The sequence below is a fragment of the Hypanus sabinus genome, chromosome 6 (genome assembly GCF_030144855.1).
Source record: "Hypanus sabinus isolate sHypSab1 chromosome 6, sHypSab1.hap1, whole genome shotgun sequence".
Classification (NCBI taxonomy): Eukaryota; Metazoa; Chordata; class Chondrichthyes; order Myliobatiformes; family Dasyatidae; genus Hypanus; species Hypanus sabinus.
This window is the reverse complement of record NC_082711.1, coordinates 77,674,168-77,687,902: the sequence shown is the minus strand read 5'-3', so window position 1 is coordinate 77,687,902 and position 13,735 is coordinate 77,674,168. Positions and strand designations below refer to the sequence as shown.

The window sequence follows — 13,735 nt, the reverse complement described above, 5'->3', positions numbered from 1 at the left end:
TTCAAGAACATAATGGGATATAAGCCATGATTTAAAAGAAAAATTACAGCATGTACAACCTCAGTGTAGACTCAGGTTGGCAAGGCTATATTGCTTCAGTATTTTTCTCCATCATTCTCATTGCAATACCATATAATCTCCAACAAACTTACTGCTGGAGTCGAGGTAATGTTCTGAACAAATGGAAAACTGTTGTTCCTTGTTGCCTTCATTCCGGAAACACAGATCTAACTTTGGCCATCATGCTACAACATCCAAATTGCACTTTTGTGTTTATATTCAGAAAGCAAACTCCAAAAGATATCAACACACACAAAATGCTGGTGGAACACAGCAGGCCAGGCAGCATCCATAAGGAGAAGCACTGTCGATGTATCGGGCTGAGACCCTTCGTCAGGACGATGTGTTCCACCAGCATTTTGTGTGTGTTGTTTGAACTTCCAGCATCTGCAGATTTCCTCGTGTTTGCTCCAAAAGATAACATGAACTTTAATGAACAAAGGATATTGCAGATTTGATCAGAAAACAGAAGCAAGTTTCTTTTGTAGGGTATAGGCCATGAAATGATTTTGACAAGTTAAAAACTATCCAAACATTTTTTAAGTAGAAGAGGGTAGCTAAAGACAAGGAGTCAGAGCACATTAATATTGCAGATTAATACTTTCTCATCACTATTCACCAGGGAGAGGATACCAAAGCTGTATAGTTAAGGGAGTGGTATGCTGATATTCTGAAGCATGCCTTTAACAGGTAGGCAGAAGTGAATCACATTAGTGTTGATAAATCTCCAAGACCTGATGGATCTATACAGGATTTAATGAAAGCAAAGTTTCTTTTGAGTTAGGAGACTAGTTTATATGCCTCTTTTTCCAAAAGGGCAATAGGAATAAGAATGGAAATTACAGACTACTGAGCCTTTGCATGTGTGGGAGAGAAATAGAAGATTGACTGACAGGATCTATGTTCACTTAGAAAAGCAGGGATTGATTAGGAGTGTTTTGTGAAAAGGAGATGGTCTCACAAATGTTAAGTTTTTTTTTGAATTGGTAACTTTAAAAAACAATGGTTTGGCATGGTTTATATGGAATTCATTAAGATTCTCACAAAATTTTGCATGATAGGTTCATCTGGAAGGTTAAGGCATAAGGGATCTGAGTAGTGTTGGCACTGAATACAAAATTGGCTTTATGAGGGTTGTGGTGGATGGCATTTTTCTGTTTGGAAGTCTGTAACACGTGTGTAGTACAGTAATCTGTTCTAAGACTTTTGTAATATGTAATAAATGAGAATGTGCATGGCATGAATGACAAGTTTGCTGACAACACAATATTTGGTGGAGTCATTGATAACTAAGTGGGTTTTCTAATGATACAGGGCATTGGTCAGTCAGAAAGTTGGAGAACAGTGCTAATGGAATTCAATCCAGACAAGTGTGACTTGAGCATTGATGTATGGATTAACTTTGGACTGAAAAGTCCAATGCTCCATGAAAATGGTGACAGAGGTAGATAGCGAAGAAGGCATTTAGTATTCTTGCATTTGTGAATTGAATTGACTTTATTTCTTACATCCATCACATACATGAGTAAAATCTTTACATCTCCATCTAAATGTGCAATGTGTAGTCATAGTAATTCATAATTTATAACAAATAGAACAGTCAATATAGTATAGAGTACACTCAAATCAGCATGAGTTAATCAGTCTGATGGAAGAAGCAGTCCTGGAGCCTGTTGGTCCTGGCTTTTTTGCTGCAGTAGCGTTTCCCAGATGGCAGCAGTTGGAATAGATTGTGGTTGGGGTGACTCAAATCCCCAATGACCCTACGGATCCTTTTTGCACACCTGTCCCTGTAAATGTCCTGAATCAAGGGAAGCTGCACAATTACAGATGCACTGGGCTGTCCGCACCACTCTGCATAGTCTATGATTGAGGGAGGTACAGTTCCCATACCAGGCAGTGATGCAGCCAGTCAAGATGCTCTCAATTGTGCCTATGTAAAAAGTTCATAGGATTTGGGGGCCCAAATTAGGATTTGTGTGTTGAAGCATTGTGTAGAAGGGTTGAGATATCATGTTGCAGCTGTACAAAATATGGATTAGAGTGCACATGGAGTATTATATGCAGTTCAGGCTGCCACAGTATAGGAAGGACATGTTTGCAGTAGAATTCAGACAAAATTTGCCAGGATGTTATTTGGAATGAAGGGCTTTGCTTTGTAAGACTGTCCTGATGAACAGTCTGGGCCCAAAATGTCATCTGTACTCTTTTCCATAGGGGGTATGCATCGTTACTTGGATTTCCAGCATCTGCAGATTTTCTCATTTGTGGCAGGAGACGAGACAAAAATGTCTTTTTCTGCTGAGTTTTAGAATTTTAGCAAGAGTACTGTTTGCTGCCAAGCCCATGTAATTTTCAGTTAGAACTGCACAAGCTACATTGTCTTACTTGAGGACTTTAAAAGTGCTCTTTCCAGCCAGCATATACTCCCATCTCTCTACATCAATAAACTTTCCATTGGAGTAAATCTTTGTAATCTTGGTAAAACAGGATAGATCTGAAGAATCTGAACAATTATCAACCTGCTGTGCTTGGTGCACTATTACCATAAAACCATAAGACGTAAGAGCAGAATTAGGCCATTTGGCCTATCAAGTCTTTCTTTCTTGGCCAATCCTTTCTCTCCCACCCCCAGCCCCATTCCCCAGCCTTCTCTCCATAACCTTTGATGCCAATTATCTATCAAGCTCTGCCCTGAATACACCCAACAATCTAGCCTCCATAGTTGCCTGTGGTAATATATAACACAACTTCACCACCCTCTGCCAAAAGGAATTTCTCTGCATCTGTTTTTGCTTTCCTCACCACTGACTCTACCTGCAAGTTATCCTTTAGGGTGTCCTGCACAGGGACTCCCAAGTCCCTTTGCATCTCAGATTTTTGGATTTCTCATTTAGAAAATAGGCTGCTCATTTATTTCTTCTACCAAAGTGCATAATCATGCTTTTTCCAACATTGTATTTCATTTGCCACTCTCTTGCCCATTCTTCTAATCTAAGTTCTTCTGTAGCCTCCCTAAGTCTTTCTCAACACCACCTACCCCTCCACCAATCTTCGTATTATCTGCAAACTTGGCAACAAAGCCATCTATTCCATCATCTAAATCACTGATATACAGCATAAAAAAAGGGCCCCAACACTGACCCCTATGGAACACCACTTGTCTCCGGCAGCCAACCAAAAAAGGATCCTTTTACTCCCACACTGCCTCATATCAATCAGACAATGGTCTAACCACGTCAACAACTTTCCTGTAATACCATGGGCTCTTAATTTGGTAAGCAGCCTCATGTGTGGCAAATATGCAACATGCATATTTTCTATCTTCTATCTGTGTAATTTATCTATCTTCTGTGTAATCTCCTCAAAGAATTCCAACAGGTTCATCAGACAGGATTTTCCCTCAAGGAAACTATGCTGACTTTGTCCTATGTTACCAAGTACTCCATAACTTCATCCTTAACAATTGACTCTAACATCTTCCCAACCACAGAGGTCAGGCTAACTTGTCTATAATCTCCTTTCTGCTGCCTTCCTCCTTTCTTAAAGAGTGAAGTGACATTTGCAATTTTCCAGTCCTCTGGCACCATGCCAGAGCAAATGAATTTTGAAACATCATTTCTACTGCCTCCACAAGCTCTACTGAACTCTAAGGTGCAGTTTATCTTGTCCAGGTGACTTGCCAAGACCTATCTTAGGTCTTTCAAGTTTTTGAACACCTTCTCCCTTGTAATAGTAAGTGAACTCACTTCTTTTCCCTCACACCCTTCAACATCTGGCACACTACTTGTGTCTTGCACAGTGAAGACTGATGAAAAATACTCAGTTAGCTCATCTGCCATCTCCTTGTCCCCTGTTATTTCGCCAGCTTCATTTTCTAGCAGTCCTATATCCATATCTCATACCTATATCTCATCTTTTTTTTAAAACATACTTAAAAAACCTTTACTATCCACTTTGATATTGTTTGCAGGCCAGTTTTCATATTTTATCTTCTCCCCCAATGATTATTTTAGTTACTCTCCGTAGGATTTTAAAAGCTTCCTGATTTTCTGTCGTCCCACTAATTTTTGCTTTGTTGTATATCATCGCTTTTGCTTTTACATCATCTCTGACTTCCCTTGTCACATTTGTACTATTTTGCCATTTGATTATTTCTTTGTTTTTGGAATACATCTATCCTGCACATTCCTCATTTTTCCTCCAAACTAACGCCTTTGCTGCTCTGCTGTCATCCTCGCCTTCATCTCCTTCCAATTTACTTTGGCCAACTCCCCTCTCATATTACTGAAATACCATGTCAGACTTTACTTTCTCCCTGTCAAATTCCAAGTTGAACTCAATCATATTGTAATCACTTCCTCCTACGGGTTCTTTTAGCACCTCGGGATCATTACATAACACCCAATCCAGTATAGCTGATCCCCTAGAAGGCTCAAGAGTAAACTGCTCTAAAAACCCACCTGATAGGCATTCAACAAATTCACTCTCGAGAACCATTTCCAATCTGATTTTCCCCAATTGACCTGCATGTTGAAATCCCTCATGACTATTATAACATTGTTCTTTTTACACTACGCAGACCCTTCCCCTCCACCCACACCAATCCTGAAAGAGACCTTCCCCCTTTTATCCAGAACACAGATACTTCCCCAAACGTGAGAAAATCTGCAGATGCTGGAAATCCAAGGAACAGACACAAACTGCTGGTGGAACTCAGCAGGCCAAGCAGCATCTATGGAAAAGAATATAGTCAACGTTTCAGGCAGAGATCCTTCATCAGGACTGGGGGAAAAAAGGAGTCAGAGTTAGAAAATGGGGGATAGTGGAAAAATAAACAAGGGGATAGGTGAAACTCGACCTGTTTTTCATATCATGATTTGCCATTTAATCTTAGCCTTGGAGCCTTTAAATGCTTGTAGAGTATTTTTTTCCCTTTTCCCTTGAGACATGGTAATATTCCCAATCTAAGAAAGCCTTGTGTCAGTGGTAACTTAACCCTTGGGTCACTTAATCACATTCATCAAACCAGTACCAATATTTTCTGATAAGAGAAATTAAGAATTTCTCACAGGGTGCTAACTACATGGACATTAGCCACTGTAGTGACTATGCTCCTCCTTTGGATTCAAAGTCATCAGGTCAACTTTGACGTGAAGAGATTTTTTTTTGCAGGAGTTCCTGAGAATTTCCATGTTCTTGCTCCTAATGCAATGTTTCTGATGTCATTTTATGCTTGAGTAAATCAAGCTAACTAGGCAGCAGTCAATTCAACATTTATGGGAATTTATCATGAAACTCTGATGACAGTGAAAGCTGATTCTAACAAGACCACATTACAAGTATTTTGTCAGGAGGACAATTTTATTGGAGTTCACTTTCCCTACTTCTTCCTTGCCGATTATCCTTTCCAACTCTTCTGCAGTTTTCCAGTTGCACATTAGATTCAATGGTTGTGAACCAGTAAAGTGAGCTACTGAGATGAAAGGTCAGCCAAAAACTGAGCTCCTCTTCCAGTTTGCCCAGGAGATGTATGTGTACTCATCATCTTTTCTTTGAGGTGGATATCCACTGCCATTGTTTCACTCAAAGTAGCAATACCATCACCAAAATGCCAAAATTCCCAAGCTCTCATAGTGCAGTGACATTCAGAGCTGTTGCAACTGTCTGTAGAAAACCTGACATTCTATGTCACAACCATCACAGTGAGTAGAAGTAGCCTGTGCATGACTTCTTGACAGCTGCTGCACAGCAAATACAACAGACTTGACAAAGTGAGATGAAGTGGAGGGAGGGAATTATTCTCAGATATAATACAAGGACAGAAGATTGATGGTGAGAGCTTGTGCCTTGAGTTCACCTCTGTAAATGTTTGTGTGCATGTCAGAAGACACCATGTGTATCCAGCTGTATGCAAATAACTGCAGAATAGGTTCTGCTGTATAGAAATCATAATAAGACACTTACAGCTCAGGGCAGAGTTCAAAGTTCAATCCCGGTGTTTTTAAAAAAAAATATATAAGGAGTTTGTATGCCCTCCCCGTGCCACACATACGTTTTCTCCGGGTGCTCCAGTTTCCTCCAACAGTTCTAACACAGAGGAAGTAGGTTACACAACAAAAACACAAAAAGCTGGAAGAACTCACAGGCCAGGCAGCATCTATGGAAAAAAGTACAGTCGACATTTGGCAGGACTGGAGAAAAAAGGCTGAGGAGGAGATTAGAAAAGTGGGTTGAGGGAAGAGAGAGAAACACCAGGCAATAGGTGAAACTTGGGAGGGGGAGGGATGAAGCAGAGAGCTGGGAAGTTGATTGGTGAAAGACAGAAGGCCATGGAAGCAAGAAAAAGGGGTGGGGTGGGAGGGGGAGGAGCACCAGAGGAAAGTGATGGGCAGGCAAAGAGATAACATGAGAGAGGGACAAGGGGATGTGAAATGATGAAAGGAGGGGAGGCATTACTGGAAGCTTGAGAAATTGATGTTCATGCCATCAGGTTGGAGGCTACCCAAATTGAATACAAGGTGTTGTTCCTCAAACCTAAGTGTGGCCTTAACCCAACAGTGGAAGAGCCCACAGATGGACTTATCGGAATGGGAATGGGAAATGGAATTAAAATGCATGGCCACTGGGAGATCCCGCTTGTTCTAGTGGATAGAGCGTAGATGCTCAACAAAGCGGTCTCCCAATCATGTCTGAAATGTTGACTGTGGTTTTTTCCCCCATTGATGCTGCCTGGCTCGCTGAGTCCCTCCAGCATTTTGTGTGTGTTTGGATTTCCAGCATCTGCAGATTTTCTCTTGCTTGTGAGATAGTAGGTTAATTGGTCATTATAAATTGTCCTGTGATTAGGGTTAAATTGGGGTTGCTGAAAGGTGAGGCTTGAAGGAAATACTCTAAATAAATCTTGGATTTCCCTGTGGCCACTAGATATGTCATCACTGTCAAGTCTGTGTTGAAGATGGGGTGCAATATAAACCAACTCCAGTGTAAAAGGTCCATCTTTAAAAGGCACAAACTCAATTTATAGATTTTAGTATATAAAAATTACATCTCTGGTGGTAAATAGTGAAAATAAGTAAATATTGAATAATATATCAGTAATTTCAGCATCTGTCATATTTAAATACAGCCCATTTCCCTCAAAAGTTCTTCACCAACTTGGCTGCCTTTCTTGGTTGAATTGCTTCATTATCAACAATTAATTGTTTTAACTAGTAAGACAAAACTATTCTCCATGCACAAGATTCTCAACAAATTTCAGCAAGGTCTTTCAAAGGTAACCGTGTGCGCAAGTTTTTTTTATGCAGTTGGTAAAATCAATTCATGCACTTTTCTTTACATAAGCAGCCATGTGAAACGGTTTGGCTTCAGTACCTTGAATCAATAGTTCTACAATCTTATCTGCCTTTGCCAACCTTCACTTATACCCCACCCCCAAAACAAAACAAACGTTCCCTGGATTTGTGGAACGGGCCACTAAAGAGTTGTGTTATTAATATAATATTTCTTTAGGCAAATTACACAATATATCCATGTTGCAATAATTATACACACATTCATCAGGAAGTGTAGAATAGCATTGAGCAAAATTTCGCCATTCAGCAATTAAGCCGTCGTTTTGTAGCTACACATGACAATTTTCTGTATCGAAATAATCTCTCTAACTGCAATTTGACTTCAAAAATAGAAATATCGAACATTTCTGTATCTAAATGGAAGAGATGTTAAGATTTTGGTAGGAGTCAATTCTTCATTTGGTGTGAAATGCTGTTACATTCACCGCTTATGTAACTCAAAAACACCACACAAGATGAAGCTAAGCCTTCCCCAGAATCATATTTAAAGTGACCAGAAAAATATGGACACGCAACATCTTAGTAGCAGTTACTTTTACTAGTTATTTTAACAAGCTTATTCCTTTCCTGGTCCACTTAAATCGTATTTAAAAAGATACCTGTAGTATTTCAGATCCTCGAGGCCCAGGGGCTTCAAATAACGTGTATCATAAAGTAGTGACGCATAAAAATGGGTTATCTCAGAAGTGGTTTGCGAAAAAAGTTTCGACGAAGCAGTATACTGCTTAGGATCCAAGAGCAGCCTTTCCTGTTCCTTTTCGCATATCCGGATTCACCCGTAGTGGAGTGCATTGGAATGCAACAGTGAGTCTTAAGTCAAAGAGCTCACTTTAAAAAATATTGCTGTAGCACGCGCGCTGTACTTTAAATAAAGCTGGACACAGGTTTTCAGCTATACTGAACGCCGACTGCATGTCCATGAGCTGGGTGGACGTAAACCGGCTGCAGTGCCTTTTCACTGAAAATGTACAGCGTGGCTCGGACTTCAAAACAAAGGCAGCGAGATACTCTTGACCACCACTTTACACGCTGCAGACAAACAGCCGGACATTTCACAATGCACCAAAACACTTTCCAACTGCTCCTCCCTTCCCAAGAACACGAGAGAAAACTAACAGATACTCGCCTATCCAAGGTAAGCTGAAAGCGGGAAGAAGAAAGTAAAGATAAAGCAAAACGGGCACTTACTTAAAAAGTCAGGTTCTTAGGTTATGTTTTGTGTGAGTGTGTGTGCTGACTGCCCTAGGAACTGACAGACTACCTCTCACCCCCCGCCCCCCCACTCTCCCACTTGGTGGCTCCTCCTCGGCGCGCGCTCCCGTTTGAAAGAAATGGCGACGCCTCGCTCGCCCGCCCGCCCGCCCGCTCCGGCTAACCACATTCACCACCCACCCGAGTCCGGGGAGGTCGGAGCAACTCCGGGAACCCCACCCGCTCGCCTACCCCGCGGCTCTGAAACAAATAACCGCCTTCGTGCACGAGCACTGGCGCGATCGACGCCGTTACCTCCACGCGGGCACGATGACGAGGAGGTGGAGGGAGAGAGGGAGGGAGGGTGGAGCCGGACCAGCAGCGAAAGACAGAACAAAGTGTATTTCAATTTCATCTTTCGACACCCCTCCCCCATTAAAAGAAACCTCCCACTGTCGTACCACTCCCTGGCCCAAACAATGAAGGGAACTGGTGGCTGGATTTTTTGGCGTCTATTTGCCACGCGTGGGAAATTGCAAAGTGGAGTGACTGACTCGCGCACGCCTGGCGACCGAAGAGCTGAAACTGAAGGTACTGCCTTCTTGTCTTATGAAATGCCAGTGACGATGGTGCAATTTCGGGATATACGTGCCGGTAGTTTCCAAGACGTCAGCCAAAACTTACCTTTTTCGATTTCTGCGGCCAAAGGTGTTATGTAAATTGCCTGCCCGGGTCACACACACGACTGCGGAAACTAAATTCCGCGTCTTGTGCTCTGCTTCAGGAGCACGCTTGAGTTGACGTTTGGCCGTTCAAAGGTTGCACACTTTGTTTTGCTCCGTACTTTGCCTATTCTCCACAAATTTCCGGTTGACTTGTGCGCGCAAATGGCAACACCATGGGCGTCCCTTTGATGAGACGCTGCCTCTCAGGACAACAGTAATTGTTACGATACAAGGAACGAGCTAGGAAGAACGGCTGGTCGCAAATTTATCCTGCCTTTCGAGATCTCCCTGTGCAATTCTAACTTAAAGTTTCCACTCCGGTGTGAAGGTTTAACCCGAGTCAATATTGGTCATGCATTTTAATGAGTTCATATATATACTCCACCATTTTATTGTTGCTTCCCCTTGAATTTCTACTTGGAGGGATAACAGAATTTATTCTCACAGACACTTACATTTTTGCTAAACTAACTCCATAGAATGACCTTTCAACTATCCAGTTCGCGTAAAACAGATCTCCACAGCAGCCAACGAATTACTTGCTACCAGCAATGGCCTGCTCCTCTGACGTGCAGTTTTAATCCAGAAAAAAAGATTATTAGCTGGTTCAATCTCAAAAGTAGGTGTGCTTTATTTACTCTTCCAAGATTAAAAAAGGCTACACGAAACTTTCTTCAAAATGTGTAGAATAGCTTAAAATGTGCATGCTCAAGAAGCATTGTTTTTATAAGCAACATAAAAGCAGCGTAAATTTTGAGAAATAAAACGAACTGATTTCACAGTGAAGGTCAATGCACGACCAAACAGGGATTGATGCACGTATACCTGAATTGATCGAGGTAACTTTGTTTATAATAAATACTTTTTTTGAGGAAGTTCATTATGGAAGCGTGTTGTGTGTATTTCTATTAGAGTACTCCAAACATTCAAACGTTGATCCAAAAGGACTCCTTTAATCCTGCTGTGTTTATCTCGGCCTCTTACTGTTCTCAGCATTCAAAGATAAGGATTTTTAAAGCACATTTTTGACTTCCTAATAAGGCGTTTGGTATCTCTCCTGCGAGGGTTTATATGAGAGAATCTCTGATGGGGGCGGGGGGAAGCAAGGCTCAGTTTTGCTGTTCGATAAAACTGCGTTAATCTGTGCACAAGCGATTACAGGTTTAGCAGCAAAGGGCCTACTTGTTTTCTGTAGAAGGATGTAATTTTTTTAAAGCAAGTAACCAGTATTATTTTCAATAATTTGTAAAAAAAATAATGCTCCACACATTTGAAGCATCTATGTTTCAAATACACAATTAACTCATTTACAAATAAACGTCCCACTCATGTCGATTGACAATAAGAAGAATGCACTTTTTGAAAGTTTACAGATAACCTATTTCAAAACACAAGAAGATTTCTACACAAGAAATGAAAGTAGCTCCGTTAACAGACAACCTCTGATCACTGTTTAAAGTAAATGTAAAATGTTTTCAAAGAAGGTCTGCAGTAAGGAAAATAATATGGTAGTGCACAAATAGAGTTCTAATCATTGGTTAATTTGGATAAATGCCTTCACTCTGTTCTCCAAAAAATACCTGAGATATTAAGCACTTTTACTGATGTAAATGAAAACAAAGCATAATCCTGAAACCTTTAATTTTCATCTTACTCAAAAAAAAGTTCCTCAAATAAAATGTTCAAATAGATTATTGATTAAAGCTATATAAAGGAGAAATATGTTGTTATGGCTATTTTGTTTAACTTGATTTTTTTGTGTATTTCTGTTGAATACTACTAGCCTTATTTTGTGATTCTGCTACTATGACGAACTTAAAATGCATAGCAGGTCAGACTAAAGCGCTTTGCCAAACATTTGGTGGAAAAATGATAGTTAACATTTCAAACATTAATGTCAGAATTCAGCATTTGCAGTTTCCTTTTTATTTTCACTTACTACTGAATTTAATACTACTTTTCTTCCAGGAATGCCAACCTCAAAGAAATTCTGTTCCATTCTGTTAAAGGGTTTTTTAAACCAAAAATTTTTAACTCTGTTCCTCTTTCCACAGATAATATTTAACCTGCTGAAGATAATACTTATCTGCTGACTGCATCCAGTATTTTTTTGATAATGTTTCAGATTTCTAGCATTCACACTACCTTTCAATTTATTCTATAGAAATTATCTATTTTACTCAGCCATCTGAAAATATAACAAAGAATCTTTCAAATTATAGTACTTCCAATTGGAAAAATAATGACTGAAAATCAGGTTTTAACAATGTGTTAATTATTGCTTAAGGCTGTACTAACTTGCTTTGTATCCATGAAGTTAATGTGTTTTTTCTCCCTGGTGAATAGGAGTAACAGCTCATCCAACATGATTTGTATCTAAAGGTGAGTTGACTTTGTCACAAATTTCAAATTTCAAATTTCTCTCCTCATTATCCAGATCTAAACAAATACATTTGAAAGTTGAAAGGTATGATTCATATGACAGCTGCATGTAATATGACATGCAGTACCACCAGTGATAAATGCCGTAGGTCTGTGGTGTGCATAATGTTGCTCAAAGAAAACAAGACATCTTTCTTTCTACCCTCTTCTAATAGCCTTTAGTGTGGAATGAAAAAAAAATTGTCGTCTTTGTGCTGTACCACGAATCTCTTGACAAGTTGCAATTATTTTGAGAATGTCTTGTATTAGCTGTGGTAATTAAGGTCCACTTTCCATACTTCCTCTTTCATAAGCACAGACTGGTACTGCCTATATTAATTTGGAATGTCCCTAAATGACTAGCCAATTAGTAAGATGAATTGTATTGATAAAACATTGAAATCAATGAGCAGGTAACTTGAATTTGTTTTTCTGTGTACACAGGGTTGAATAAGTGCAAATCGTTCTTACATTGAGATCCTAATACTCGTTTTCAGGAGCTCTCTGATATAATTTTCACAATGCTAAATGGTGATGACTTAATGGCACCTAAAAATCTGGATCTCCAGTATCATTGTGATTAGGATATAGAGATTGTGTAGTACACTGGCAATTTGATTTGTGCTATATAAAACACTTTGCCATTCATAATCCTTAATTAACTGCACACTCAATTATATTGCGGTTTCCCTTCCAGGTCTGTATGTAGAAAAGCCTAGAGTTATACAAAACAATGTAGCTTGTGCACTGTTACCACTTTCTTGATTTTCTGGTGGTAGCAACTGATAGATAACTAGGCCTTCTGTACAGATTTCATAACTTTGGAAAAGATTTCAGTTGGGTATGCTGTTAGTTAGGAAATTACCTTCGTGCCTATTTTACCTAAGGACTCCACTCTTTAACATGACCTTATCCCTCCAACATAAGTGATAGGGAGTAACATCCAATGATTCAGATACAGCATTGCCAAAGTCTTCAAAGAGCCCGATTATTGGAGCTTTATGATATATATTTTCTGAGAAGTTCCCCACCAAAAGACAGTCAAAATCTTTTTCCCATGCAGATTTGTCAATAAGAAGAGGTAATATTTTTAAGGTGAGTGTGAGGAGTTTTAAAAGGAATCTGAGGGGTAAGTTTTTTAACACAGAATAGTTGATATCTGAAACAGAGGATGTGGTGGAATCAGAAACAATCACATTATTTCAGAGGCATTTAGATAACAAACAGCTATGCTTAGAAGGATATCAATTTAGTATATGGTGATGAAAATTAAGTGAGCATAGAATCATACAACACAGAAACAGGCCTTCTAGCCAATCTTATATGCCAAGCTACCATTCTGTCCAATTCCATCAACCTGCACTTGGACTAAAGCCTTCCATATCCCTCCCATCCATGTTGCCTATCCAAACCTTACTTAAGTGTTCCAATCAAAGCTACATCCACCAATTACATTTGTAGCTTATCCTGTAGTGTATTTAATATGAGTAATATTGTAAATGTATTGTTTGATAAAGTATTCTTTGTCTACATAATTCATTATGGGTTATATGTAAGAAGTTTGTGAATGGAATACATCATCACACCACCAAATCCTATGTGCCACACTATAAGTAAAGCTAAAGGTCCACAAGTTATCCCTGGCTCCCGTGACTTTATTTCTATTAGTTTTATGTTTTAGAGATGCAAAACATGGTTTTGGCAATCAGGAAGCTTGAAAACAAACCCAACGTGACTGCTTACCTATTGAAGCACAGCAAGATGTTAGTTCTTTTTTTTAAATAGCGCGGCATATTTTCTTCTTTGGAAGGGGAAAGAGAGAGAGAGACAAAGGAAAAAATACATGTCTTTTTTCTTCAAAAGGGGAGTGATGCACCATCAATTTTATTGACTGGAAGAAAGAACAAGCAGTAGTTGACCACCAAACTACATCCTGGAGCCTCAATCACCTTTATACTGGGGTCTGTGGGAGGAGCCACAGGA

The 13,735-nt window shown here is 39.7% G+C and overlaps 1 protein-coding gene across 6 annotated transcripts in view; it reads right to left on the bottom strand.

The window, feature by feature from the left end:
- grb10b (growth factor receptor-bound protein 10b) overlaps positions 1 to 10,996 on the bottom strand; it is a 240,723-nt gene extending 229,727 nt beyond the window's left edge. For 2 of the 6 annotated variants that reach the window (XM_059972444.1, XM_059972446.1), the window contains exon 1: positions 9,291 to 10,996. The gene's annotated coding sequence lies outside the window, so the exon portion shown is untranslated. Of the gene's footprint in view, positions 1 to 8,014; positions 8,517 to 8,603; positions 8,692 to 9,290 lie in introns of those variants that run through there. The other 4 variants (XM_059972448.1, XM_059972449.1, XM_059972443.1 and 1 more) reach the window with 3 other exon arrangements.
- Between the last annotated feature and the right edge of the window lie 2,739 nt (positions 10,997 to 13,735).